The sequence below is a fragment of the Pediculus humanus genome, genomic scaffold (assembly GCF_000006295.1).
Source record: "Pediculus humanus corporis 1103172108285 genomic scaffold, whole genome shotgun sequence".
Lineage (NCBI taxonomy): Eukaryota > Metazoa > Arthropoda > Insecta > Psocodea > Pediculidae > Pediculus > Pediculus humanus.
Window position 1 is genome coordinate 394,053 of NW_002987854.1, and position 5,085 is coordinate 399,137.

At 29.9% G+C, this 5,085-nt stretch overlaps 2 non-coding genes across 2 annotated transcripts; one reads left to right on the forward strand and one right to left on the reverse strand.

The window, feature by feature from the left end:
* The first annotated feature begins 2,417 nt into the window (after positions 1 to 2,417).
* Positions 2,418 to 2,495, forward strand: Phum_PHUM524770. The gene has a single exon (XR_009833543.1). It is a non-coding gene; the product is annotated as a microRNA, putative (microRNA).
* An 82-nt stretch (positions 2,496 to 2,577) lies between these two features.
* Positions 2,578 to 2,672, reverse strand: Phum_PHUM524780. The gene has a single exon (XR_009833544.1). It is a non-coding gene; the product is annotated as a microRNA, putative (microRNA).
* Between the last annotated feature and the right edge of the window lie 2,413 nt (positions 2,673 to 5,085).

The window sequence follows — 5,085 nt, forward strand, 5'->3', positions numbered from 1 at the left end:
GAAAACGGAAAAGTTTTTTTTTTTTCCCGGCTTTGGTTTTTTTTTTTTTTTTTTTTTTTTAATATTTTTCAATAATTTTTTTTTTTTTAGTTACCAACTTTTTTTTTTTTTTTTTGATGATTTTCCTTCTTAGCAATTTCTCCGGAAAATTTTTTATTTTTTTATTTTTATGAAAAACATTTTTATTAATTTTTTTCCTTTTTTCCTTTTTTTTTCAAAGTTTATTTTCAATGGAAATCTTTTTTTTTTTTTTTTTTAAAAAAAACTTATCGGTTTTTCTTCTTTCTTTTTGACGAGAGAGAATTTGTTTTTCATTTATTTTCTCTCTCTCTTTCTCTTTCTCTCTCTTCGTTTCGTATCTCTTTTTGTGTGCTATATTTTCTACTCGCATCATTTTCGCTTCAGTCGTTTTTTTTTTTTTTTTTTATTTATACTTTTTGACTTGTTATTTGTCTTTTTTTTTTCCTTTTTTTTGCGAGGCGCATTTGCTTTTGGATTCCCTCCCCCCGCTTTCATTTCCTTCCACCACCCTCAACCCCCTACCAATCCTACAATTTTTTTTTCTTTTTTGTCATCGTCGTCGTAGTTTTATCTCATATTAATTATTCACGTCAGCGACGTTTGTATTATTATTATTATTATCATCATCATCATAACTATTTTCTTCGTCTTTTCCTTTTTAATGGAGTGAATGAAAATTTGATTTTCATGGAGAGAGAGAGAGAAAGAGGGGGGGAAAGAGTAGAATATATCGAGTGGAAATTTATGTAGACGATGAAGAAAGAAGGGCGGGAAAAAAGAAAAAAAATTTCGATCGGAATCGATTAATCGATCGATTTCTCGAATGCGACTCGCAATCATCATCATTATTATTATTATTATTCGAGATAGAAAATGACCTGCGATTTTTTTTTCGGAAAAAAACTTTCAAATCGATTATTATTATTTCGTTTCGTAGTCCACACGAAATCTACACAGCCCAGGGAAAAATTAATAATAATGATAATGATAATGATAATTTTTAAATAATGAAAAGAAAAAAGAAAGGAAAAAGGTTTTTCCTTTGAAAAAAAATGGATGATAAAAAAAAAGGGAGAAAGGAAAAAAGATGAGGAGGCGGAATAAAAAAAAAAGAAATGAAAAATTTTTAAAAAAAAATTTTTTTTTTTTTTATACCTTGTTCAAGTGTAACTCGAACTCGTTGATGCAAAGAAAAGAAAGGGGGAGGGGGAGAGAGTGGGAGAAAAGGTGGGCGGTGTAGAATAGACGAAGAAAAAAGGAGGTAAGAATATGAAAAAAGAAAAAAAGAAAAGTTTTCCTCGATCAAACTCAGGGAAAAGAAAAAAAGAAGACGGTTTCATAGTAATTGTAAAAAATAAAAAATAAAAGAAAATTTTAATTTTTAACGAACGAATTTTCCGACCGGAGTTAAAATTCTGGAGAAAAGTAAAAAAAAAAAAAGGGGGAAGAAAAAGGGAAGAAAAGGGGAAGAAAAGGGTAGATAAGGAGAAAAGAAAAGAAAGAAAAAAAATTTTTTTTTAGATTTGAAATCTAATTCTTTACTTATTTATTTATTTTTATTTTCTTTGCTTTTCCTTCCTTAGTTCTATTATCATTATTCTCATTCGTTCCAGTTTTTTTTTCACTCCAGATTTTAATTCCAGGTAATAAATATTAACGAAATTAAAAGTTTCGGAGACGAGACGATATGAACGAAGAAACGTAGGGCTCGATCGTGGCATTAGACCGATTCGAAATTGGTTTTCCAATTTGAAAAATGGAGGATGGAGGGAGAAAGAGAGAGAGAGAGAGAAAAAGTTAACCGCAAGATGATTCGTTCTAACCGATAAATGACGATGAAGAAAAAGAAGAAGAAGAAGAAGATACTAATAAGAAAAGTGTAGTACAAGGTTTGGGAAGAGAATTGAGGAGGAGGAGAAGGGAAGGGAGGCGGGGGATGCGGTTGGGGATTCGACTTGGAAAAAGAAAAAGAAAAAAAAATTGATTCGTACGATGAAAATTGGAAAATAAAAACACGAAAACTATTAAGAGAATTTTATGGAGGGAAAAATCATTCGATGACGATCATGATGATGATGATGTTGATACGCTTTTAAAAAAAATAAAAATGGAAAACGTTAAAAGGAAAAGAATTAAAAGGAGGGAGGGGGAGGAGAGGGGGGAAAAAGGAAAAAAGGAAAATTACGCAGGCGTTAAAAAAAAAAAAAAAAAAACGCAATCGAATATAAATTTTTCTTTTTTTTTTCCACAACAGATTTTATTGTGATAGATTGTGTAGTGTCGAGACGGTTAATTAAAAGTTTTTGTTTTGTTTTTTTTTTAAACAGGAAATGAAATATTAATTCGTTTAAAATCAATCAACCAATCAATCAATCAATGATTAATTTATTCATTCTACTACGATTCCTTGTCATTCTTCTGTCCGGCGAGCTTTCATTAAATGTTGGACGGAGAACTGATAAGGGCTCGTGGATGAAAAAAATCTTCGATGAAGTTCGGATCAAACGAGCGTGTGAGAGAGTGAGTGAGAAGATTTTCGTGGCAGAAGATTTTTAATAAGAAGCATCAGTTTAGCCTTTACCAGGCTATGTCTTTGTCTTAATTATTTAAACAGACAAAGCCTGGGAGAGGCTTTTCCAACGGCTTCTTCTCGGAAAATCTATAAACGACGCGTCGGTAGTTGGCGGAAACAAAAAGCGATGGTCGTATTCATTGATACCTGAAAAATCAAAGTTGTTTTGTCGTGGCGTTAGAATTCGTGACTAAAGCAATGAATCATTAAAATTTTTTGTTACTGGTGAGTTTAAAAGGTTAAAAAAGTTAAAAGTAATAATAATAATATTAAAAAAAAGGAAAAGAAAATGGCGATGATGATGGGGTGACAACGGTGATGAAAAATTGATTGTTGGTTAGTGTGTTAAAAAAAAAAAAAAAAATAAGAGAGAGAGAGAGAAACTAAAAAAGGTAAGAGAGAAGAATCTGTGAAAGATGATAATAATAATGATGATAATAATCGATTAATCGATTTTTCCGATTTTTTTTAATGGCTTTAGGCTCAACCTTTTTAAAAAAAATTTATTAAATTTTTACCAAAATTCGCAACCTTTCTTAATTTCTAAAAAAAAAAAAAAATGGGGGGAGGAGTAGGAGCAGGGAGCGGAGGAGGGAGGGAGGGGAAAGAAAAAAATTCAATTTTCTCGGAAGTCTCTCGAAAAAATTGTTTTTTGCTTCATTGAACTTCGATTTTACCCTTAAAAAACAAAAAAAAAATTTTTTTTTTTTTTGTGGGAGTGAAAGAGAGAGAGAGAAGAAGGAAAAGAATAAGAAAGAAAAAAAAAAGGAAGGAAAAAAAATCATGGATGAATTTTTTTTCTTTTTTTTTTAATTCTCTTTTTTTTTCCTCTCTTTCAAACTTGATTTCATTTTGTTTTTTCGGGCATAAAATCTGGCAAAAACAAATCAAACATATTTCATGCCCAGTTTTTCTATTTCCCTTCCTTCTCCCTCCCCCCTTTAAAAAAAAGGAAAAAAAAAGAAGAATAAGGAAGGTTTCGGTTGTGTGGCAGGAGCACCAAAAGCAGTAGAAGAAGGAGCCGCGGGATGCAGAAAGAAAAAGACCGGAAACGGAAAGAGAAGAAAAGAAAAAATTGAAAACGAGGTAAGTGCAATAAGGATTTAAATGATTTTACAGGATCCAAAGGGTATATGCGGGACGGGGGAAAAAAACGAGTAAGTCCAACATTTGAAAATTCATTTTCACGTTCGGTGGAGGGGCGAGTGTGTGACGTCATTTTTATCCGCGTACGAAATGTGCGGGGTTGCCAAATTAAAATTTATTAAAAACGGGTTTTTACTCTTATGGATCTAACTTCATTCGAAATTTTTTTTTTTTCTATATCATCATCATTATTATTATTATTATTATTATTATTATTATTAGTATGACCGTATCAAAAAGTTAAATAATAAATAGAATTCGTGGGGGGGAGTGGGGGTGTAAAAGAAAAAAAGAGAATTTAAAATATTGAAAAGTTAATTTATCGTTTTTATCGAAACGTTATGTCGGAATGAATGAATGATTGATTGAATGAATGAATGAATGAATGAATTTAATAAATATTTAGTAGTGGTAGAAGTACGCATATATAAAAAGTTTGTGTAGCTGTCGTTTCACCCCCCTCCCGTTTTTTTAAACTAAAAAAAAAAATTTATTTTTCTTTTATCAATGTTTTTTATTTATCAAACCGGATATTGATATATTTTCTCGTTTTGATTTCATTTCCTCTATTATATATACACATATATGTATAAACCTGGGAAAATGAAAAAAAAAAAAAAAATTTTTTTTGTGCACTTTTTCACACACTAATTCTATTTCCACGTCGTTTTTATATTTAAAAAAAAAAAAATTTCACACGTATTAATAAAAACTTTTCTTCTGCCACTTTGTTAATATTTTTAATTATTTTTTAAAACAATTTAAACACATAAAATTTTATTTAATTATTTAGTTTTGGAACGAAACGTTTGTTAAATATCGCGTTTTAGGTGTGACTGGAACAATAAATGTTATTAATACTGTGGTGAATGTACGAGCCTGGAAATCCTTGAAAATGTTTATTCCAGTTTTTTTTTTTTTTTTGTTTCTCTTACTTGTTAAAAGTTTTTACAAGAATGGCAATGAGAATTTTAAAAAAAAAATTAATTTTATTCAATGATAAATACCGGCCATTTTCCATTTTAATCCCAAAAAAAAAAAATTCGAAAAACAGGTTTACTTCCGGTTTTTTTTTTGGAAAAGTTTCCATATTAATAGTCGGAGTCAAATTAGGGATGAATAACGTTTTGGACGAGATGAATTTAGTGGCAGCAGAATATAAACGCATACGAAAAGGATGTAGATTGACTGGAAAAAAATCCAGGAAAATCCTCCTGGAGCCACCTAACTCGAAAGGCTAATAATAATAATAATAATTAAAGGGGGCTCAAAATTTAATTAATAAAACCAAATAAATTCCATAGAATACATTTTTGAAAAATTGAAAATAATAATAATAATAATCT